This window comes from Nicotiana tabacum, chromosome 7 (assembly GCF_000715075.1).
Source record: "Nicotiana tabacum cultivar K326 chromosome 7, ASM71507v2, whole genome shotgun sequence".
Lineage (NCBI taxonomy): Eukaryota > Viridiplantae > Streptophyta > Magnoliopsida > Solanales > Solanaceae > Nicotiana > Nicotiana tabacum.
In genome coordinates, this window is record NC_134086.1 from 138,446,065 (window position 1) to 138,471,420 (window position 25,356).

The window sequence follows — 25,356 nt, forward strand, 5'->3', positions numbered from 1 at the left end:
TTACATATTATTAGTTGTTTTAGTACTTTCAATTTATTTCCAGAATTTAATTTGCTATTTTTTTATAAAATAAATGAAAAAAAATGGCTATTTAAAATCTAGCCAGATTTATTTCTATTGTAGCCCAAATTCTACCCCAATTAAACCCAATTGAACCCCAGCCAAATTATTAAAATTAACCGACCCACAACCCGTTTGAATGACTCGCCCGGGCCTCCTTTTAATCCAGACCGTTGATCGAAATGATCAACAACCACATTTCAACCTTACCTTTTTTAATTCACCAACACCCCCAACGCTAATCATTTTCACCTACCAGCCGCCTCTGAACCCTCCCCATTCTCTCAAACTTTCTCGAAACTTCTCAAACCCTAGCCACCTCCTACCACTTCCACTCTAAAAACCACCGGAATCCATGGCTTCCAAGGCTATGGAAACCCTACACCGGCCTCCTATGGCTCCCACGCGCCTGATTTCTGAAGATTCAAGGCCTGACCATGAAGGGTCGTGTCCAGACCTCTGTCGATTCGAAGTTTCATGGTCATCTCTGGCTTTGCTCCGGCATACCATGGTTGTTTGAGCTGATTCTGACCTCTCCGACTCAGATCGGTGACTTTTCAAAGCCTTTCTCATTTCTAGGGTTCTTTGGAAACCTTAACCCTTTGAGGTTTTCTCCGATTCCTTTAGATCTGTTGCGTATCTATGCCTTCCCTGAGTTTTCAAATGATTTCTCTGGATTTTCTTTCAAAAAGTACTTTCAAAACCATTTCTTTTGCGATCTAGGGTTTTCTGGAAAAATATTTAAGTGTTTCTCTGGCTTTCTTTTTTTTTCTTTTTGTGTGCATCTGCCTCTACTATGTTCTTATATTTTTTCTTCTACTACGTTCTTGTATGCTTCTTCTACTGTGTTTTCTATATCCTGTTCTTGTATGCTTCTTCTACTGTGTTTTTATACCCTGTTCTCGTATGCTTTGCTGTTGTGTTCTGGTACTTTCTTCTACCATGTTCTGATATGTTTCTCCTACTATATTTTTCTACTATGTTATTAAGTGTTTTACTATTTTCCTTCTACTAAGTTTTGTTTAAGTTTCTTCTAAAAACTTCTCAGCATGTTTCTGCTACTGATCTTATCAGTCTTTTCCATTACGTTTCGTGTTAGCTTCTTCTACTCTATTTTCTTTGAATTCTTCCGCTATGCTCTACATGTTACTTTTCTATCATGTTTCTCATGAGTTTCAGTTGCTGAGAGGAACATGGTAGAGGTTTCAGTTCTTTCTGAGACCTCTGAACCAATTTTGAATCTCTGAAATGAGTTTTAAAACATTTGTTCTTCATATGATTCCAGCTCTTGCTAAACTCTTGTGCACTAGATCTTCTACTGATTTTACAATGACAACACAGTCTTTTTCATGCTTAACATGCTCGTATGCTCCTTATATATGATGAATTTCCTTCTAAAATGGTTTTCAAATTTGCAATTAGTTCAAACTTCCTTCTGAATATGGCTTGATTGATTTCTTTCCATTGTTTGCTGATTTTCTCTGTGACTCGACCTAAGTTAAAACCCTTCTTCATCTTTTCTGTTTCGGTTCATTCATGCAAAATCTCAGACCCTTTTGATTTACTGCTTGTTAATTGATTTACTTACCTTATTTGCACAAACCATGTATTTCAAAACCTTGTCCTTAAATAACCTTTTATGTACTTGCCTCTAATTGCATGCTTTGCAGAAAGTGTTATTTCAATTTCTTTCCTTAAATGCTTTTTACCCGTTTCGAATCTGATTCCCTTAATTAAAGGGAGTCTTGTGTAAATGATTGACAATCAGCTCCTCAACTATCTTCTTACCTTATTTCTGCCTGATTTTACACTATAAAATGAGCGACCCTCTTCACAAATAGAAACACTTTCACAATCTTTCTGAACTCTTACTTACACACAATAGTATTCTCTCTTTTTGTCTGCACTGTGGCTTTTACAAGACTACTGCATTTTCTCTATTTGTTTCTTTGAAACTGGTATTTTCTAATTTAAGTTTCATCATCATCACAATATGTTCATTTACAGCTTTTATATCCATGTCTACTTTACTGTTTCTGTAAAGTTCAATATTCAAGTTAGTAAGCTCATATCTTTCTGCCTGTTTCTGCTGTGAATCCTTGCTCCCTATCCCCATTAACCCTATGTGTTTGAGAGTTGTGACTTAAGGCATGGCAATGTGAGTTGTTGCCCATGAATTAAGTTTGAACCAACGGGGTCTTAACCTCTAAGCAAACAAACTGGAGGGTGTGCCAACATCTCTCATTGCTGGGTGTGCCCATCAGCCTACTTTTCTTTTGCTCTTGTAAATTCCCCCATTCCCCTACACCCTTATGTGTACTGATTTTAAGTTATTCCCCTCTTCCCTTTCCCCTTTCAGAATTTTACTTTCGCACTTGCACTCCCTCTTAGTTCCTAAGTTCTGCCCCCCTCTTGTGAGCCTTGCCTTGGGACCTTGAGTTCCCTCTGAACTTGGACACCTTAGGGCTGGCCCTTCCACACTGCACTATGGCTTAATCAGGTAATACATTTGGGTGTGAGCACTGCCCGGAGTTCTTACGAAACTCTTAGGGAACTTTGACATACCCCAAATGGGAGAAAGGCTTTGAAATAAGATCTCTTGGAGTTGGTTTACTTCATACTTCAGACAGGAAGTCTAAATCAGGCTCTCCTTGGTTGTTTTTTTTTTAATTTTTGATGTATTTTTCTTTACTTAATTTTTTTGGGCTATAATAACTTTGTAATAAAACTCTCGGGGATGGCTAGTGTAAAGGGAGGGGTAACTATGTATGCAAAAAGGGGTAGATAACCTTCCTATAGGAATTTTTGAATTTCTGCATATCATATAGACATCCTGCCTATAGTTTTTCTTCTTCTGAATATTGCATATCCACTTCTCTATAGGCCTTAATAACCAACTACAATTAGATATCATGTTCATATAATACACAATACCTAGACATCATGTTTATAGGATTTCTGCATTTCATTATGTCTATAAAGGTGTTCTAAAGTGGATAAACACATAGAAAACATGCCTATAGGAGCTTTAATCTGAATCGTCTCACTCGTTTATAAGCCTAAAATTAGCAATGATATTGCATTACCAGTTGCAGAATTGGAGATCTTTTGCTAAAAACTCGTCTTTCTTTCTTCAGTATGTAATCAATTCACTTCATTGTTTCTGAAATCAGTAGACATCATGCCTATAGGTCTTCATCCAACACTTAGGCAAGCCGTAGGATAATTTATAAAGTGAATCAGATTTTATATGCTACAACCAGCAGGCAGGCCTGATTCGGGCTTCTTATCTGAACTATGTAATAAATAAGTCTGCCTCAACCCTTTAAGTTTTAATTAGACCCTAAATAGTATGTGTAAGTCATGCTAACTACTTGCTTTCTCTTTTTAAAGGAGGTCTGTTTGAGCCTTTTCATTTATTTATATGCTTCCCCATACTTGCCATATATGTTTTGTTTGGCGCCTTAGTATTTTACCTTTTGAAACCACAAGTTAGCCCAATATCCCTCTCCTTTAGGATTAGTAGTCCCAAATGCCTCCGGGACTAATAGGACTGGGGCGTGTAATAGCATGCAATAAGTAAATGAGACCATTCCGCGCTTTAATACCTCAATGGGGTGGGAATGGTAAATATGGATATGATGACCACGCGACAACATCATGTATAGCCCCTCACTGAGGAGTGATTACCGGATGTTGTGTGGGGTAATCCATATTATTTACAAACCTAGGACCGTTTTTCCTTTATTTGTTTGTTTCGTTGTTTATTCTCAAATTTCAAACTATTTTCTTTTAAAAAAATCAGCTTTTCTTTTAGTTCTTTTAACTTCACCTATTTTGTAACCATTACGTGAAAATCCCCTCTTGTTTGAAGTTCTTATTTGCCTACGTGTTATTTGTTCCTAAAGTTACAACAATAGTTTGGCCGGGAACCACACTAGTGGATCCTGAAGGGTGCCTAACACTTTCCCCTTGGGATAATTTCAAGCCCTTACCCAATCTCTGGTTACTCAAAACAAACCCCTCCTAGTGTCCTAATGCACTTTAATCATTAGGTGGCGACTCTTCAATTCAAACCCAATTCCCGAAAGGGAACAAGTTGTCCTCCCAAATGTCATAAACCCGATTTTGCGAGGAAAAAGGGGGCACAACAGCATGGCGACTCTGCTGGGGATTTCTTTTAGGCTTTTACCATTTCAGGCTATTATTGTGACTTTACACTTCTCTATATGCCTTTATTTGCTTAATGCCTTTAAGTATTTAATTCCATTTCCTATTACAAAACTGACTTGTCTTTTGTTTCTTTCCTTTATTTCTTTTACTGCTTTCCTTTATTACTGCTTTAAATTATGAAGAATTGCTGTAATTACTTCATAACGTGCAAATACGTGACAACTTGTTTTAATTATTGCATAAGCATGTTTTCAACATCATATTCCACTCGTGCCAAACAAATACCATAGCAACGCTTATAATGAGTGGTTGCGCTCTTCCGATATTATCACCCTTTAAATCCGGCAAAGGCATATTTGCGGTAAAATCAGTCGATCAACGATGTAGTCGACGGTTCCGTGCCTTTCCCTCTTGAGTTGTCCGCTCAAGGGTACCAGTCTAAAACCCCCATAGAAACCTTACTCTGTTTAACTGTGCATGCATCATGGTCAAACCTAGCCAAGTCAGTTGTGTTGTCCGCATAATGACTCTTTAAGATAGCCTTGTCCAAAGTCCACCGGGTTTCCCTGAACCCAAACGGACATCACCACGTTTTGTGCCTTTATTTGGAGAACTAAATGTCTTATGCCAATTATTGGTATTTAATAGTCATGTCTGGTGGGGGTAAGGGCCTAATCCTTTTGTCTTGCAGAAACATGAGGTACAAAGTCCCCAAATTCGGCATGGTCACTAACATCCACCCAAGGTTGCTAAGTTGGTGGGAGGATCTTCATTTCAGTGATTTGACTCTTGTCCGAAAATACCTTGGAAAGCTACCTTCCCTCCTGGAGGTCCAACCCAACAACAAAATCATAGATGTTGCTACTCTGTTCTGAGATTGTGATAGGTCTGTGTTTCGCTTCGGGGAGATTGAGATGACACCCATGCTAGAGGAAATAGGAGGATTGGCTGGTATACCATGGGAGACTCCGAGTTTGTTAATGCCGGAAAATCGCAGGGGTAGAGGTTTTCTCAAAATGATGGGCCTAAAGAAGAATCCAGACTTAACATGTTTGAAGGAGTCCTACATTCCCTTTGATTATTTGTACGAGAGGTACGGTCACAGAAAATCCTACCGTACTTATCCGGATGAGTTCGCCCTTACATCGTTGGGGCATATTCACCGAAGGGTCTTTGTCTTCATGTTCTGCTTCTTGGGGATGATAGTGTTTCCAATGAAGAAAGAAAGGATCCACACCAGGCTAGCCATGTTCACCAAAACTTTGATGGAGGGAATTGGTGGACAACTATTTAGCATAGCGCCCATGATCATCGCAGAGATATACCGAGCCTTGGAGAAATGTTAACGAGGAGCCGGACATTTCGAAGGTTGTAATTTGCTACTCCAGATTTGGCTCATAAAACATCTCCAAAGGGGTGAATATCGGCAAGAGATTCAGCGTAGAGACTGGGACGATCATATAGCCTTCCATCAACCAAGGCGAATGAACTACATGCCCAACATGTTTGCTCAGCCAGAAGATGCCAAGGGGTGGGTGGAGCTATTTGAAAATCTAACTGAGGATCAAATACAATGGATGTTGGAGTGGTTCCCTACTGAAGAGTTCATCGCCCAATCTAGGGACGCACCATTTCTGATACCGATCGATTTGAGAGGAACCTACCCTTATGTCCCTCTCCGAGTTATGAGACAGGCTGGCAGGAAGCAGGTTATACCAAGGGTCGACAAGATGAGTCACTTCCGGGCCGACTTCCAGGACAATGATAGCCCTTACAAGTGCCAAGCTCAGCATATGTGGCACTGTAAACTCGTTCTAGGAAGAGATAGCATCGAGCCGGAAAGATACCATGCTGACTGCACTCCATACTATTCAGGCTGGCCGGAGGATAATCACAATGGTCTGGGCCAACCCGGGTTTGTTCGAGGTCACAGAATTATCGATGAAAGGGCTGAAGCACATGTCAAATACAACCAACTGCACAAGAGGATTCAAGAATGTGAAAGCGAGCACCGTGAGATTCAAGAAGCCCACCAAAAACTGATTAAAGAGTGGAAAGACATGGTTGTCAGTGCCAACAAGCGACTGGGATACTTGGAACGAGGTTTAGTGGAGCTGGAAAGGAAGTTTCTTAAGAGGATCGAGGACTGCCAAAATGCTAAAGGAAATAAGGGTGGACACCTAGCCAGAGCCTACCTGCTGCTGGGACTTCGCGAGCTGGTGAAGCTGTTCGATGGAGCCAAAGATGCCGAGTCTGGGGAAGGCCCTTCTGGGACCAAATAGATAGTAATCTTTTCTTTTTTGCTTTAATAAATATAATAAGGCCAATGGCCACTAGTGACATTTTATTCCTTGTTATTTAGTGTCATTTTGGGATTCGTCTACTTTTATCAATAAAATGAGGCATTTAGCATTCTAAGTTCTCCAAATCAATTTGTCGCTAGGCCTACCTCGGGCACAACGAGGCTCCCAAATTAGGACACAATTTACATTCTTGCACTATGTGTTTAAATATCTCAACATATTTTCCTTATAATCCTCACTAACTTGTTGTCTTTTGTTTTATTTTTCATTTTTATTCCCCTCCTCAAAGGTTAGTTCGTGTACTCTGGCATCGTCATCATATTCCACAAGATCAAAGGGCCCTCCACCCACTCCTCCTCCTAGTCCTATCAGAAGTAGGAACAAAGGAAAGATGAAAGATTTGAACAACACTAGAAAGGAAAACTCAACTGAACGGGTAGAGGTCACTCATGGTGCTCAGGTCTCCAAAGAAAGTGCGTCCCAAATCGAGCAGAAGCTGTTGAAATTTCAGGAGGAACTTGATCAGGTTTGGAATCTCGCAAACTTGTCATTTTCCCTCGCCACTCCAGATATCAATTTCCCAAGCACTCAGAACCCCATGTCTCCACAAAACATCCCAAAACCACAAAACCACCCCGCTCCTCACCACCACTACAATACTTGCCACACATCTAACAATACTCCACTGCTCATCCCTGAACCTTTGAATTCCACAAATGACCATTTTCATGCCTACCATAACACCCCCATCTATGTGGAGACCATGCCACACTCCACCCAACCCATCTTAACCACACTCGAATCTGATGATAAAGACTCACTCATCAGGAACCTGACTGCGGAACTCAAGAAATTGACTAGTCGAATTCAGGGTGTCAAAGGAAGCAAGGGGATTGAAGGGTTAAACTATGAAGATCTTTGCATACAACCTGATGTCAAACTGCCCGAGGGGTACAAACCTCCTAAGTTCGAAATGTTTGATGGTACAGAGGATCCGAGAGTCCACCTGAGAACCTACTGCAACTAGTTGGTCGGAATAGGGAAAGACGAAAGGATTCACATGAAGCTTTTAATGAGGTGTCTGAAAGGAGATTCTATGTCTTGGTACATTAGCCAAGACCCGAAGAAATGGTCGAACTGGGTGAGTATGGCGTCTGACTTTATGGATAGGTTCAGGTTCAACACAGAAAATGCTCCAGATGTGTTCTACATCTAAAATTTAAAGAAGAAGCCCACAGAAACATTCCACGATACGCTACTCGTTGGAGATCAGAAGCTGCTAAGGTCAGACCGGCTTTAGAATAAGAACAAATGAACAAGTTTTTCATCCGGGCTCAAGACCCGCAGTACTATGAAAGGTTGATGTTGATTGAGAGCCAGAAATTTTCCGACATCATCAAGCTAGGGGAAAGGATCGAGGAAGGCATCAAAAGTGGTATGGTTACAAACTTTGAAGTTTTGCAAGATACCAATAAGGCTTTACAGTTTGGTGGTGCATCCAAGAAAAGGTACGTAGGTGCCGTAATGGTTGCACAAAGAGCCAAATCCCCTATCAAATACCAAGCCTATTTGATACCTCCACTCACATATCAGCCTAGCACCCTCACCCTCTTACCAAACTCCACCACCTACTTACCAATCACCCCCACCTCCTACATATCAACCTGCTTCACCCAGATATTCTCAACCCGCACATGTCTACCAAGTCTACAATGCTCAGCCATCCCACTATCAATCACCTCCCACATGTCAAAACTTTCCTAGACCTCGACCAAATTTCGACCGCAGACCCCCCAAACAGTATACCGCCATTGCTGAGCCAATTGACCAACTGTATGAAAGGCTCAAAGCTGTTGGTTATGTCACCCCTATCCTTGCTATAACCCCTGAAAACCCTTCTCAATGGGTCAATCCAAATAAGTCCTGTGCATACCATTCCGGCATGAAAGGGCATACCATTGATGAATGCCGCTCTTTGAAAGACAAGATCCAGACTTTGATTGATAACAAGATCATTATGGCAAAGGAGCCTACTCCGAATATCCACAACAACCCTCTGCCGGATCATAAGGGTGGAGGTGTTCACATGATTGAAATAGAGGATGATTGAGATCCCAAAGGATCGATCGGTTTAATCACAGAAGGTGACGAACCAAAAAAGCCAATAGTCACCCTTAATCTGATTGTAGTCCAGACTCAGCCTTTTGGGGATGCCGAGGTAAACATGTCTGTACCACTTGAGTTTGAAGCACCACCCTCTGCAAAGATTCTAACACCAATTGAGGTCGAGTTTGTGTCTTCAGCAAACGCACCCGCAACGTTTGAAGTTGCGGTTTTACCCTCCAAAATACATGCTCCGTTTGGAGTTAAGGTGCCCATTCCAGTAGCAATGTCAATCGTAACACCTTTCCATACAAATGCCATACCTTGGGATTACACAACCGAGGCGAGAAGGAAGAGGAAATCCAAGTTTAGGGAAACAGTTGTGGCACAGGGTATGACAAGAACCGGCAGGGTTTATACTCCAGGGCATTTGGCTAAGTCGAGTAAGCAGGCCTCTGGTCGGCCGAACATCACTGAAACTGGGCCCGATGATCTCTGGAGAAAGATACAGGCCAAGGAATACTTAGTCATTGATCATCTGAACAAAACACCGGCACAGATTTCTATCCTAGCTTTGCTGCAAAGTTTCGATGCACATAAGAATGCCTTGTTGAAGGTGCTGAGTGAGGCATATGTACCAAGCAACATTACTGGAGGAGAAATGGCAAACATGGTAGGGCAGGTATTGGAAAGTCACAAGATCACTTTTTATGAAGATGAGTTGCCACCAAAAGGGTTGAGTCACAACAAAGCGTTGCACATCACCGTGCAATGCGAAGATTATTTTACCACTAGGATCCTGATTGATGGAGGGTCCAGCCTCAATATTTGTCCATTAGTAACACTTAGAACATTGGGAAAGGGGCTGCATAAGATCAAGGATGGGGCCATCAACGTCAAAGCTTTTGACGGTTCCCAAAGGTCCACTATTGGGGAAATTAGTTTGTGCTTGCAAATGGGGCCTACTTGGTTCGATGTCGATTTCCAAGTAAAGATGTGCCGGCATCTTACAACTTGCTATTGGGACGGCTGTGGATTCATGCCACTGGGGATGTAGCATCAGCACTACATCAGGCGGTGAAGTTTGAGTGGAATCACCAAGAGGTGATCATTTACGGAGACAGTAGAAATCCCATCTATTGTCGCCAAACAATCCCAGCGATCGGAGGAAGAAGAAAGATAGGCGGGGAAACCTATCACCACATCGAGTGAGTCAACGCCGTTGACAAAGACAAATGGTGGGACAACAAAATTGAAAGCATATTGAACTGGAGCGGATATGAACCTGGCAAGGGACTTGGCTAGAACCTCCAAGGAATCGCCAAGCCTATCAAACTGAAGAAATATGGCACCACTTTCGGTTTGGGATGCGAGTTTACTTGGGAGGAATGCAACAACTGGTCGCCACCATGGCGCGGTCCATACTACCTGCTAGAGCAGCCAATACCATATTTGGAGTAGACTTTTCAACCGGCCGATGTTATCTATGGGTCGGAAGAAGAGGAAGCACTGGAAGCAGTAAGGAATTTGTTCCTAGAAGATGATGACATGGATTGTTGTGTCATCTTCGAGGAGAAGGGGGAGGAAGGCCCTTCCATACAGGCCGTAAGCTGAGGATCATGCCTCAACAATTGGACCATCAGAACCACCAGAGCCCGAAAAGCCTCGGGGTAGCAAGGCTGAACAAAGCATCATGCACTATCTTTTATTTTTACTAGTTGATTTTCCTTTCGCATTTTGAATTTTCGCAATAAGATCTTCCAATGTTCAAAAAAGTTATGAAATTTATCAAAGCATTTTGGTTTCCTTACGAATCTTACTCTTATTATTTTCTCTCATTATTTTATTTATACATCATTACTATTACCTATCTTGATGAACCAATGGCTGTGACATGCAATGAGATAACGCAACAAACAGACATAGATTCAGAGGAAGATGATATACCAGAAGAGATTGTTAAAGAAGTCGAGAACTTTGAGAACAGGCTGAAGTCCAACCTAGACGAGACTGAGATTGTTAACCTGGGAGATGTAGAAAATGTCAAAGAAACACGAATCAACGTTCACTTATCACTGTCAGAAAAGGAAGAGTACACAGAATTTCTAAGAGAATACGAGGACATATTTGCCTGGTCATATGATGACATGACTGGTCTGAGCACATATATTGTGACCCACAAACTACCAACTGATCCGACATGTCCACCGGTAAAGCAGAAGCTCAGAAAGTTCAAGCCTGATATGAGTCTGAAGATCAAAGAAGAAGTCACTAAGCAGGTCAAAGCTAAGGTTCTTAGGGTAGTAGAATATCCAACATGGTTAGCCAATATTATGCCGGTGCCAAAGAAGGATGGGAAGGTCAGAGTCTGTGTCGACTACCGGGATCTTAATCGGTCCAGTCCAAAAGACGACTTCCCCTTACCAAACATACACATCCTGATCGACAATTGCGCCAAGCATGAGTTGCAATCATTTGTAGATTGTTTCGCTGGATATCATCAGATCTGGATGGACGAAGAATATGCTGAGAAAACGGCTTTCATTACGCCGTGGGGGATGTACTGCTACAAGATGATGCCATGCGGGTTAAACAATGCAGGGTCCACCTACACGAGGGCCATGACTACTATTTTCCATGATATGATACACAAGGAGATCGAAGTATATGTAGACGATGTTATCATCAAGTCCAAGAAATCCACCGATCACATGGAAGATTTGAGGAAGTTCTTCAGTAGACTGAGAAGGTACAACCTAAAACTGAATCTCGCGAAGTGCGCATTTGGGGTTCCTGTCGGAAAACTACTTGGGTTCATTGTAAGTCGCCGAGGAATAGAACCGGATCCATCAAAGGTCAAACCTATTCAAGAGTTGCCACCGCCAAAGAAAAAGAAGGTCATAATGAGTTTCTTGGGGAGACTTAACTATATCAACCGGTTCATAGCACAAGCTACAATTATCTGTGAGCTGATCTTTAAGATGTTGAAGAAGGATGCTGCTACCAAATGGACTGATGATTGCCAAAGGGCCTTCAACAGAATCAAGGAGTACATGTCAACACCACCCGTTTTGGTCCCGCTCGAGCTAGGTAGACCTTTATTACTCTACCTCGTAGTATTGGATGGAGCGTTCGGTTGTGTTCTAGGGCAACATGATGAAACGGGGAGGAAGGAGCAGGCCATCTATTACCTCAGTAAGAAGTTCACCCCGTATGAGGCCCGATATTCTCTGTTAGAGTGCACCTGTTGTCCTTTGACTTGGGTAGCTCAGAAGCTAAGACACTATTTCTGTGCCTACACTACATATCTCATATCAAGGATGGATCCCTTGAAGTACATCTTTCAGAAGCCCATGCCCACTGGCAAGCTAGCCAAGTGGCAAATCCTGTAAATGAGTTCGACATTGTTTACGTAACTCAGAAAGCGATCAAGGGACAGGCATTGGCAGATCACCTTGCTGAAAATCCCATGGATGGAGAGTACGAACCCCTGAAAACATATTTTCCTGACGAAGAGGTATTGTTCATAGGAGAGGACATTGCAGAATCCTATGATGGTTGGAGAATATTTTTCGATGAAGCACCAAATTTCAAAGGAGTTGGCATAGGAGCAGTCCTAGTGTCAAAAATTGGTCAGCATTATCCGGTGTCTGCCAAACTCAGGTTCCCGTGCACCAACAACATGGCCGAGTATGAAGCCTACATCTTCGGGCTCAAGATGGCCATTGACATGAACATTCAAGAGTTGCTAGTGATCGGAGATTCGGTCCTACTTATACATCAGGTCCGAGAAGAATGGGCAGTGAAAAATTCCAAGATACTCCCGTATCTGCATCATGTAGAGGAATTAAGAAAGAGGTTCACAAAGACAGAATCCAGAATGAGTTCGCTGATGCACTGGCTACCCTATCATCCATGATACACTATTCAGACAAGAATTTCATTGATCCCATTCCGGTAAAGATCCATGATCAGCCAACTTACTGTGCTCATGTCGAAGAAGAAGCAGACGGAAAACCTTGGTTTCATGATATCAAGGAATGCTTGGCAAAATGAGAATACCCATAACTTGCAAACGCTACTTAGAAGCGCACACTTCGGAGGTTATCCAACAATTTCTTTCACAGCGGAGGAATCCTATACAGGAGGACTCCTGATTTGGGATTACTAAGGTGTTGACGCAAAGGAAGCATCCAGGCTATTAGAGGAAATTCATGCAGGGACCTGTGGTCCACATATGAATGGTTTTTTCTTAGCAAAGAAAATACTCTGAGCTGGTTACTTTTGGATGACTATGGAAACAGACTACATCCAGTATGTCCGCAAATGCCACTACTGTCAGATATATGCAGACACGATAAAGGTACCCCCATATGAGCTTAATGCAACAAGCTCACCGTGGCCGTTCGCCGCCTAGGGAATGGATGTTATCGGACCAATCGAACCTGCCGTATCAAATGGGCACAGGTTTATCCTAGTAGCAATTGATTATTTCACCAAATGGGTTGAAGCAGTATCTTACAGGGCAGTGACTAAAAAGGTCGTGGCGGATTTCGTCCGCGACCATATCGTGTGTCGGTTCGGAATTCCAGAGTCAATAATTACTGATAATGGCTCCAACATCAACAGTGATTTAATGAAATCCATGTGTGAAACTTTCAAGATCAAACACAAGAATTCTATAGCCTACAGACCTCAGATGAACAGAGCCATAAAAGCCGCCAATAAGAATATAAAGAAGATATTGAGAAAAATGATAGAGAAGCATAAACAGTGGCATAAGAAGTTATCATTTGCTTTATTGGGGGTACCGCATCACAGTCCGCACATCAACTGGGGTAACCCTCTATATGCTGGTTTACGGTACAAAGGCAGTCATTCCCGCCGACGTGGAAATTCCTTCCTTAAGGATCATACAGGAAACAGAGCTCGACGACGCAGAATGGGTGAAAAGTCGTTACGAGCAGCTAGCTCTTATGGACGGAAAGAGAATGAATGCAGTTTGCCATGGTCAGCTCTATTAGAACAGAAGTTCTAGAGCCTTCAACAAAAGAGTCAAGCCGAGACAATTCATACCCGGGCAACTGGTGTTAAAGAAATTTTTTCCGCATTAAGATAAAGCCAAAGGGAAATTCTCTCCCAACTGGCAGGGTCCGTACATGGTTCATTGGGTTCTGACAGGAGGAGCCCTCATACTTGCAGAAATGGACGGAGAAGTTTGGCCAAAGCCGATCAATTCAGACGTAGTCAAGCGATACTATGTGTAACCTTTATGCTTTCTTTTATGATGTAGTTTGAACTACGCCTGACCTGATTCCCGTTTAAGAGGGGATACGTAGGCAGCCCTATAGGTTCGGTCACAAGTCAATAAAATTTTCATTTCCCCCCTCCCTCCCCCCCACCCCGCAATTGGAAACTGGGGCAGAATTTTTAGGAGGACCCTCAAAATTCCGAAGTAATTTCAGCCAGTCACCGCAAGCAACCGTCAGAAACAACAGCCCAGTAAACTGGGGCAGAATTTTATGGAGGACCCTCAAAATTCCGGAGCAAGAAAGTTGCAATATCTTGAACCACATCGCAGTCATCGGTTCATCTAAAGAAAACTATTCTCAATTATGTATTTATGTTATATTTTTACTAAATCATGCATGTCTGTTACCAAAATTGCTTTGTTTAGCAACGCTACCCTAATGATATGCACAATATCACCGAAACAGAGCCGAACAGGTCAAGCAAAGTCAGCGGGGATACAAGCTAACCTTTCCCCTTTACAAAACTCATGATTTTTCTTGGATGCAGGCACCTGAGTTGGAAAATCATCGAATATACTATACACTCATACTGATCAGGAATACAACTCTCAGAACCGTCACCTATTCACAGTTGCTATACGCACACAATATCCCCAGCAGCCACAATATCGAAATCAGATATCAGCTAAGAAAACTCTACTACCACCTGCCTTTTATTTCTTGCATAAGGCTACCATTCTACCTTCCGAGGTTAAGCTCTACCTCCATCCGCATTTTGCATTGCATAAGGCTACCATTCTGCCTTCCGAGACTAAGCACTGTCTCCATCTGCATTCTCTACATTGGATAAGACTACCATTCTGCCTTTTGAGGTTAAGCTCTACCTCCATCTGCATTTCCTGCATTGCATTACTTGCATTGCATAAGACTACCATTCTACCTTCCGAGACTAAGCTCTGTCTCCATCTGCATAGCTAAAGATCGCCACTTTATTTATATTCTGCATGGCTGAAAGATTGTCACTTCATTTACATCTTACATCGACTGAAAGATCGCCATTTCATCTACATATTGCATGGCTGAAATATCGCCACTTTATTTACATCTTGCATCGGCTGAAAGATCGCCACTTCATCTACATCTTGCATGGCTGAAATATCGCCACTTCATTTACATCTTGCATCGGCTAAAAGATCGCCAATTCAGTTACATCTTGCATGGCTGAAATATCGCCACTTCATTTACATCTTGCATCGGCTGAAAGATCGCCACCTTCTGCATCTCTGCGTGGCTGAAAGAGCGCCACTTCATTTACATCTTGCATGGCTGAAATATCGCCACTTTATTTACATCTTGCATCGGCTAAAATATCGCCACTTCATTTACATCTTGCATCGGCTGAAAGACCGCCACCTTCTGCATCTCATGGGCTGAAAGATCGCCAATCTATCCAAAGACATTATTGTTCGGAGGCACCATTTTCATATCCCAAGAATGCCATGTCATGGCCTGAGGACCCCTTTTATCTTTTGCATATCATTATTCAAAGGCGTCATAGTTCAGAGGCATCATTCTCATAGCCCGGGAACATCATTTCATGGCCTGCGAATCCCTTATCATACGCTTCATGGCCCAGGACGTCATGGTCTGAGGACGTCATCCTAACCGTCCAAAGACATCATTCATGGTCCGACGAGAACTTGCATCACGTTTAAATTTTCGCACAATATACACTTGTATTGTTTAGTTGCAGGTAAACTGGCGAGCAAAGACCGTCTTAATAGGAGCAATCCCACTCCAGTTCCCGCAGCCCTGATAGACTTTAACCATCCATCCCAACCCAAATATCGCGTCTGTCTTGAAAAATCTCCATAGGCATATTTCGCTGACGGATCCTGAACTACATATGGCCTAATTCCTGTAAGACCAGGGATATGTAGGAAACTCAAAAACTAAAGCACGGTCAGCCTCTTCAAACCATTTCGTTCGGTCAAAATCGGCCATCATATCTTTACTCGACAACTCTTTCATCCTTCCTGGGTAAAGAGGAGCAGCTATTGATACCCAATTTTTCCCTGTATATTTTTATATGCAAAATACTTTCAAAATAGCACATGTATGCATATATAAGTATTTACAAATATTTTTATTATTTTTCCTTAATTTTAAAGGCTTTTAAAATCAATTTTATTGCCTTATTTTATCAAGAAAAATCCAATAAGTGTCCAAAATTATCATTTTGGTGATTCACTTGTTTAATTATCATATTTATTCTAAACTATAGCTAAGGTAATTTTTGCACATTTTTTATAAATTTATTTAGTATTTTAAAGCTAAATTGCATATAATTGCAATATTAGCCTATTTTAGATTTAATTGCGTTTATAATTACAAAATTGATTCCAGTATTTTTAATTTAATATTTACATAATATTAGTTGTTTTAGAACTTTCCATTTATTTTGAAAATTTAATTTTCTATTTTTTATAAAATAAATGGAAAAAATGGCTATTTAAAATCTAGCCAGATTTATTTCAATTGTAGCCCAAATTCTACCCCAATTAAACCCAATTGAACCCCAGCACAATTCCTAAAATCACCCGACCCACAGACCGTTTGAATGACCCGCCCGACCCTCCTTTTAATCCAGGCCGTTGATCGAAATGATCAACGGCCACATTTCAACCTTACCTTTTTTAATTCACCAACACCCTCAACCCTAATCATTTTCACCGACCAGCCGCCTCTGAACCCTCCCCATTCTCTCAAACTCTCTCGAAACTTCTCAAACCCTAGCCACCTCCTACCACTTTCACCCTGAAAACCACCGGAATCCATGGCTTCCAAGGCTATGGAAACCCTACACCGGCCTCATATGGCTCCCACATGCCTGATTTCTGAAGATTCAAGGCCTGACCATGAAGGGTCGTATCCAGACCTCTGTCGATTCAAAGTTTCATGGTCATCTCCGACTTTGCTCCGGTGTACCATGGTTGTTTGAGCCTGATTTTGACCTCTCTGACTTAGATCGGTGACTTTTCAAAGCCTTTCTCATTTCTAGAGTTCTTCGAAAACCTTAAACATTCGAGATTTTCTCCGATTCCTTTAGATCTGTTGTGTATCTATGCCTTCCCTAAGTTTTCAAACGATTTCTCTGGCTTTTCTTTCAAAAATTACTTTCAAAACCATTTCTTTTCCGATCTAGGGTTTTCTGGAAAAATGTTTAAGTATTTCTCTGACTTTCTTTCTTTTTTTCTTTTTGTGTGCATCTGCCTCTACTATGTTCTTATATTTTTTCTTCCACGTTCTTGTATGCTTCTTCTACTGTGTTTTCTATATCCTGTTCTTGTATGCTTCTTGTATTGTGTTTTCTATACCCTGTTCTCGTATGCTTCTTTGATGTGTTCTGGTACTTTCTTCTACCATGTTCTGATATGTTTCTCCTGCTATATTTTTCTACTGTGTTCTTAAGTGTTTTACTATTTTTCTTCTATTAAGTTATGTTTAAGTTTCTTCTAAAAAACTTCTCAGCATGTTTCTGCTACTGATCTTATCAGTCTTTTCCATTACGTTTCGTGTTAGCTTCTTCTACTCTATTTTCTTTGAATTCTTCAGCTATGCTCTGCATGTTATTTTTCTATCATGTTTCTAATGAGTTTCAGTTGCTTAGAGGAACATGGTAAAGGTTTCAGTTCTTTCTAAGACCTCTGAACCTATTTTGAATCTCTGAAATGAGTTTCAAAACATTTGTTCTTCATATGATTCCAGCTCTTGCTAAGCTCTTCTGCACTGGATCTTCTACTGATTTTATAATGACACCACAGTCTTTCTTATGCTTAACATGCTTGTATGCTCCTTATATATGATGAATTTCCTTCTAAAATGGTTTTCAAATTTGCGATTAGTTCAAACTTCCTTCTGAATATGGCTTGATTTATTTCTTTCCATTGTTTGCTGATTTTCTCTGTGACTCGGCCTAAGTTAAAACCCTTCTTCATCTTTTCTGACTCGGTTCATTCATGCAAAATCTCAGACCCTTTTGATTTAATGCTTGTTAATTGATTTGTTTACCTTATTTGCACAAACCGTGTATTTCAAAACCTTTTCCTTAAATAATCTTTTATGTACTTGCCCCTAATTGCATGCTTTGCACAAAGTGCTATTTCAATTTCTCTCCTTAAATGCTTTTTACCCGTTTCGAATCTGAATCCCTTAATTAAAGGGAGTCTTGTGTAATTGATTGACAATCAGCTCCTCAACTATTTTCTTACCTTATTTCTGCCTGATTTTACACTATAAAAGGCACGACCCTCTTCACAAACAGAAACACTTTCACAATCCTTTTGAACTCTTACTTACACATAATAATATTCTCTCTTCTTGTCTGCACTGTGGCTTTTACAAGACTACTGCATTTTCTCTATTTGTTTCTTTGAAACTGGTATGTCCTAATTTAAGCTTCAGCGTCATCACAATGTGTTTATTTACAACTATTATATCCATGTCTACATTACTGTTTCTGTAAAGTTCAATATTCAAGTTAGTATGCTCATATCTTTCTGCCTGTTTCTGCTGTGAATCCTTGCTCCCTATCCCCATTACCCCTATGTGTTTGAGTGTTGTGACTTAAGGCATGACAATGTGAGTTGTTGCCCATGAATTAAGTTTGAACCAATGGGGTCTTAACCTCTAAGGAAACAGGATGGAGGGTGTGCCAACATCTCCCATTGCTAGGTGTGCCCATCAACCTGCTTTTCTTTTGCTATTGCAAATTCCCCCATTCCCCTACACCCTTATGTGTATTGATTTTAAGTTATTCCCCTTTTCCCTTTCCCCTTTCAGAATTCTACTTTCGCACTTGCACTCCCTCTTAGTTACTAAGTTCTGCCCCCCTCTTGTGAGCCTTGCCTTGGGACCTTGAGTTCCCTCTGAACTTGGACACCTGAGGGCTGGCCCTTCCACACTGCACTATGGCTTAATCTGGTGATACATTTGGGTGTGATCAAGGCCCAGAGTTCTTACGAAACTCTTAGGGAACTTTGACACACCCCAAATGGGAGAAAGGCTTTGAAATAAGATCTCTTGGAGTTTGTTTGCTTCATACTTCAGACAGGAAGTCTGAATCAGGCTCTCCTTGGTTGTTTTTTTTAATTTCTGATGTATTTTTTTTTACTTTATTTTTTTGGGTTGTAATAACTTTGTAATAAAACTCTTGAGGATGGCTAGTGAAAAGGGAGGGGTAACTATGTATGCAAAAAGGGGTAGATAACCTACCTATAGGAATTTTTGAATTTCTGCATATCATATAGACATCCTGCTTATAGGTTTTTTTTTTCTTCTGAATCTTGCATATCCACTTCTCATTAAGCAAACATGTTTATAGGTCTTAATAATCAACTGCAATTAGATATCATGTTCATATAATACACAGTACCTAGACATCATGTTTATAGGATTTTTGCATTTCATTATGTCTATAAAGGTGTTCTAAAGTGAACAAACGTATAGAGAGCATGCCTATAGGAGCTTTAATCTGAATCACCTCACTCATTTATAAGCCTAAAATTAGCAATGATAATGCATTACCAGTTGCAGAACTAACGATCTTTTGCTAAAAATTCGCATTTCTTTCTTCAGTATGTAATCAATTCACTTCATTGTTTCTGAAATCAGTTGACATCATGCCTATAGGTCTTCATCCAACACTTAGGCAAGCTGTAGGATAACTTATAAACTGAATCAGATTTTATATGCTACTACTAGCAGGCAGGCCTGATTCGGGCTTCTTATCTGAACTATGTAATAAATCAGTCTGCCTCGACCCTTTAAGTTTTAATCAGACCCTAAACAGTATGTGTAAGTCATTCTAACTACTTTCTTTCTCTGTTTAAAGGAGGTCTGTTTGAGCTTTTTCATTTGTTTATATGCTTCCCCATACTTTTCATATATGTTTTATTTGTCGCCTTAGTATTTTATCTTTTGAAACCACAAGTAAGTCCAATATCCCTCTCCTTTAGGATTAGTAGTCCCAAATGCCTCCGGGACTGATAGGACTGGGGCGGGTAGTAGCATGCAATAAGTAAACGAGACCATTCCGCGCTTTAATACCTCAACGAGGTGGGAAGAGTAAATATGGATATGATGACCACGCGGTAACATCATATGTAGCCCCTCACTGAGGAGTGATTACCGGATATTGTGTGGGGTGATCCATATTATTTACAAACCTAGGACCCTTTTTCCTTTATTTATTTGTTTCGTTGTTTATTCTCAAATTTCAAACTATTTTCTTTAATAAAATCAGCTTTTCTTTTAGTTCTTTTAACTTCACCTATTTTGTAACCATTACGTGAAAATCCCCTCTTGTTTGAAGTTCTTATTTTCCTACGTGTTATTTGTACCTAAAGTCACAACAATAGTTTGGCCGGAAACCACACTAGTGGATCCTGAGGGGTGCCTAACACCTTCCCTTTGGGATAATTTCAAGCCCTTACCCAATCTCTGGTTACTCAAAACAAACCCCTCCTAGTGTCTTAATGCACTTTAATCATTAGGTGGCGACTCTTCAATTCAAACGCAATTACCCAAAGGGAACGAGTTGTCCTCCCAAATGTCATAAACCCGATTTTTCAAGGAAAAAGGATAACGATAGAAATATTCTTTCACAAAGCAACGATAATTGCCCAACCAACTATACCGGGAGAAACATCCTGCACCACATCTGTAGTACCATTACAATTCTTCAATTCTCGATTTATAACAAGCGCTTCGCATCGCGTAAGATTGAGTAGGGAGGAAACAAGGGCATAAGCCCCAAGGAATCAAATCGCACGATGAGGAATCAAGAAGGGAAGTGCTCCTAACAACCCTGTAGCCTCTTGAAGATAAGTACAGACGTCTCCGTACCGATCCACAAGACTCTACTAGACTCGCTCATGACTCGTGAGACCTAAGAGAACCTAGTGCTCTAATACCATATTGTCACGACCCAAAATCCACTAAGGGCCGTGATGGCACCAGACACTGCTGTTAGGCAAGCCAACCAAAATACTTAATTTAATTCTTGTTTTATAATTTTGAAAACTATTATTTTCCTTAAATTTCACTAGTAAAAGATAATCATTTCAAATCGTATATGAATGTTAAGAAGTTAATACAAGATACCCCATAATCATCCCCGAACCCGGTGTCACAAGTGCATGAGCATTTGCTAGGAATGGAATAAAATACAGTAACTGTCCGGAATACAAGTGGACAGGAATGAAAATACAGTATAATACTCTAAAGGAGACTCTACTGGCTACGATCATCTCGATAAATGCAACTCACCTAAGTCTCCATATCAACCATGCTGCTATGCCACTAGCCATACATAAACTTGTGCAACAAAAATGCACAGCAAGTGTAGTATGAGTACGAAAAAAACGTGTACCCAATAAGTATCCCATCTAATCTCAAAGAAGTATAGACGATAGGTCGATTTGGACATTTACTAGTGGTCCATAGTAATATATTATTAATGCGAGTATTCATTGGGGTTATGAAGAACGACAGAAATTTCAAATAAGTCGCGAACAAGTAAAAGTTTCTTTTTATATTAAAAAATCTCTAGATTCATAATCTATTAATTTTCAATTATCTCAAGCCAGGGAGGGAAAATATCAATATCGATAAATCTCTAGGCAAGCAATACAAGCATGCGCAAATCATGACGAGGTCGTACGGCCCAATCCAACATAAATATAAAATGTGCACTGTCGAGGGTCGAACAACGCGAACCATAGATGCATCTATTACCCCGCTCGCGAATCATACATGCCACGTAGTCAAATTTAAATAAACAATCACCCTGCTCGCGAATCATACATACGACGCAGGTACACATAGAAATACATGCTCAAACAACCAATTAAGAATTTATCGGGGAACGTTTATCCAAATAAAAGCCAATTCTCTTTTAGGAATTTAAGAAAATGAAGTTTAATCCTTTTAGAAATTCATTTACCGATTCAATATGTTTTATGCATTTTAAGTTTGTCAACAAGGTTGCAAGTATTACAAGGAAGCATGCTTTTGGGCCATAAACTACCCGAACTTAAGCATAATAGTAGCTACGTACGGACTCTCGTCACCTCTTGCGTACGTAGCCCCTGCAAATAGGAGCACATAACCAATTAATTCACCTATGGGGACAATTTCCTCTTACAAGATTAGAAAGGAGACTCACAATGCTCCAAAACTAGCCAATAATTATGCAAATCCATCAATATATGATCAATTACTCGCAATAATCCAATTTATAACAATTCCTAACCCCGATCGAAAAGTTGGCAAAAACGCCCTCGTTCCCACGTGCCCGGATTCCGAAATCTTTTTAAGGTAAAGTTTACCCATAACCTCACGAACTCAAATATATAATTTACTCTCAATTTCATTTCCAAAATCGTGGTCAAAATTCAAGAATATCAAATTTCTAGGTCTTCCTCAAAATCCCCAAATTTCTACAAATTTCCTTGTCTAAATCCATATATAAGCCTTGTATTTACTCAAAACTAGTAGAAATCACTTACTCATGTTTGGTGATGAAAATGGAACTCCAAAGTTGCTCCAAAATTGGCTCCCATGGAAGAAATGAAGTGAAAATGATCCAAAACTCCGATTTTAAAAGAACACTGCCCAAGCGACCCTTCATCTCGAACGCGGAACATCCCTCACATTCGTGAAACTCAGAAATCTCATGCCCAGAAAATCCTTCTCTGCATTCACGACTCGCTGATCGCGTTCGCGAAAGTCAGCTGCCCAGACCCATCGCATTCGCGTTATCCTCTACGCGTTCGCGTAGGCCAAATGGCCTTGGGCCCAGCTCTCCCTTACCTTCTTCGCGTTCGCGTAGCCTCACCCGCGTTCGCGAAGGCTAAACTCAGCAGTTCCATCAACTCCTCTTCACAAAAGCGGCAATCCCTTCACGTAGACACCAGCAAACAACAGTTCCAAAACAGCCCGAAATGCTCCGAAACCACCCCGAAACACACCCGAGGCCCCCGGGACCCCATCTAATAATACCAACCAGTCCTATAACATAACACGTACCTGATCAAGGCCTCAAATCACATCAAACAACATCGAAATCATGAATCACACTCTAATTCAAGCTTAATGAACTTTTAGAATTTCAAACTTCTAAACTCGATGTTGAAACCTATCAAATCACGCCCGATTGACCTCAAATTTTGCTCGTAAGTCATATTTGATATTACGGACCTACTCCAACTTCCGAAATCAAATTCCAAACCCAATATCAAAAAGTCCACTTCTGGTCAAACTTCTCAAAAATCTTCAAATTTCTATCTTTAGTCAAATGACTCCAACATGACCTACGGACCTCCGAATTTACTTTCGATCACGCTACCAGTACCAGAATTACCATACAGAGCTATTCTCAGACTCGGAATCTCAAACGGACATCGATAACACTGAAATGCACTTCAACCCAAACTTATGGAATTCTCCCAAAATGCTAACTTCTGCAATAGGTGCCGAAATGCTCCCGAGTCTTCTAAAACCCGATCCGGACATACGCCCAAGTCCAAAATCATCATACAAACCTGCTGGAACCTTCGAATCTTGATTCCGAGGTCGTTTACTCGAAATCCCAATCTTAGTCAATTCTTCTAACTTAAAGCTTCCGAAATTAGAATTCTCTTTCCAAATCGACTCCGAACTTCTCGGAATTCAGTTCCGACCATGCGTGCAAGTCATAACACCTGAAGTGAAGCTGCTCATGGCCTCAAACTACTGAACGACACGCTAGAGCTCAAAATGACCGATCGGGTCGTTCTTCACAAGTCTATCAATCCCTAAAAGAACCCGACCCTTATCTATATAGATATAGATATAGGTCAGACATTTTGTTTTTAATATTCAACGATGCATCTAAGTAAGTTATAAGTCGATGAATCAATTTCCAAACAGATATATTTGATGATAAATTATATATACTAATTAGGATCTTCATGTCACGACCCGAATTTCCCACCCTCGGGAGTCGTGATGGCGCATACTCGTGAAAGCTAGGCAAGCTGCGTAATATAGAATCACTAACTCTTTTATTTAGCCTTTTTAAGAATTTAAATTAACATGCGATTAACAATGAAATATTAACGATAAATAGATACATGTAGAAGACTTAATCTGATAATTAGCCAAAACCAGTACGGCAATACCAACATACATCTCTACCCGAAATCCGGTGTCACAATATCACGGACCACTTACGAATACTACATACAAATGTCTGGAAAGAAAGGTACAATCTGTCTCTAAAGTAAATAAAAACAGAATACATATAAAGATAGAAGAGAACGCTGGGCCTACGGACGCCTGCAAGATACCTCAGGATCTCTAACTGGATTAAAGGCAGCCACCCAAATGCTACGGTCCAAAAGATGCCGCTCCGGGATCTGCACATAGTGTAGAGTGTAGTATCAGCACAACCGACCCCATGTGCTAGTAAGTGCTTCGCCTAACCCCGACGAAGTAGTGACAAGGCTAGGACCAGACTACCAAATAAACACGTGTAGTTATATAATATGCAGCGGAAAGTAAAACAGGATTAAACAAGTAAAGATGGGAGGGGGTACATGCTACGGGGGAATATCACTACCAACAGTAAATTAAGAGAAAGGCATAAGGGCAATCTAGAATTTACAGCGAAACAATAAGAAACTCGTAATCAATCCATAAACACTTTGTATTCTCAATTGTTGCGGCACGCAACCCGATCCTAAAACATAATAACACTGTTGCGGTGTGCAACCCGATCCATATTATTTGTCACTGTTGCGGTGTGCAACCCGATCTAATTAGATTATTGTTGCAGCGTGCAACCCGATCCAATTATATCATTGTTTTGGTGCGCAACCCGATCCAAATATAATATTGTTGCGGCATGCAACACGATCCAAATATAATATTGTTGCGGCGTAACCTGATTAAAATATAATATTGTTGCGGCGCAACCCGATCCAATATACAGTTCAACACTAACCACAATCAGAGTCCCAGCAAGGGATCTATAAAGAAACAATACTATCCCGGCAAGGAAATTGACAATGTAAGTAAATACGTCCCGGCTAGGGAAAATCAGCTATAACCTAACTTGTTCCAACACCTAACTACCTCAACTAGCACCAATACTCAATCATAAGTAATTCCCACGAGAATAATCATAATCCTTGCTCGACACAGAGAATCAGCAACTTAGGCATTTGTAGTATTTATTAAGAACACAACAATTTCAATTTAAGACTCACGGTCATGCTTGACACCAACGTATAGATACTCGTCACCATGACTATACGTTGTAATCATCAAGTAACATGTAGAAAATATGACACAACTCCTAATCCCTCAAGTTAAGGTTAGACCAAACACTTATCTCGATGCCACGAACACAATTGAAGCCT